This window comes from Tachysurus vachellii, chromosome 3 (assembly GCF_030014155.1).
Source record: "Tachysurus vachellii isolate PV-2020 chromosome 3, HZAU_Pvac_v1, whole genome shotgun sequence".
Classification (NCBI taxonomy): Eukaryota; Metazoa; Chordata; class Actinopteri; order Siluriformes; family Bagridae; genus Tachysurus; species Tachysurus vachellii.
This window is the reverse complement of record NC_083462.1, coordinates 8,171,362-8,172,097: the sequence shown is the minus strand read 5'-3', so window position 1 is coordinate 8,172,097 and position 736 is coordinate 8,171,362.

Sequence of the window (736 nt, the reverse complement as noted above, 5' to 3'; positions counted from 1 at the left end):
GGGCTACTGTTTGTCTGGAGATTTGCTTGTTTATATATATATATATATATGTGTGTATATATATTTCACACAGATATATATTTCACACAGATATATTCTTTTTATTTGTATATGTTTTACATGACATATGTAGATGGATTAAAATATACTAATGTGTGTTTTCACCCTTATTGGTGCTAAATGTTAAGCCTTTTTTATTGGAAAAATAATATTTCTCTGAAAAAAATCAAAACAGGACACAGGACAATGTGACAAGGTTCTTATGAAGAGATCACAGGTCACTATAGTTAGTGCAGGTGTGATGTGTATGTAAACTACTTAGCGAGGTAATATGTGCTTTATCACGCTGCTGTTTGTTTGAATAAACTTCCGTATGAACCGTGGGCGTGGCCAGGAATAAAGGGGGCGTGACCAAAGTGCGTTCGCACGTGCAGACAAAGAGCCGTCGCTCCATTACCAAGGAAACATCCAAACGCAGTAAGTTTGTTTTGCTTTTTAATGTGGAAGCGGGACGGAAATCTTCAATAAAGACGTGAACGGATTACCAGATTTTCGGGATGATACAATTTGGATATGTTTTAACTGAAGAAAAGAAGTACAATGGATGTTAGAGGAACTTTTTGGTTGGTTTTACGCGGATGGCGCACCAAAGTTGCGCACAAAGCAGAGATGATTTCCTTTGTTCGGCTGGAGCTTTGTGTGTGTGAGGACGGGAAAAGGGGGGAAAAGGACACAA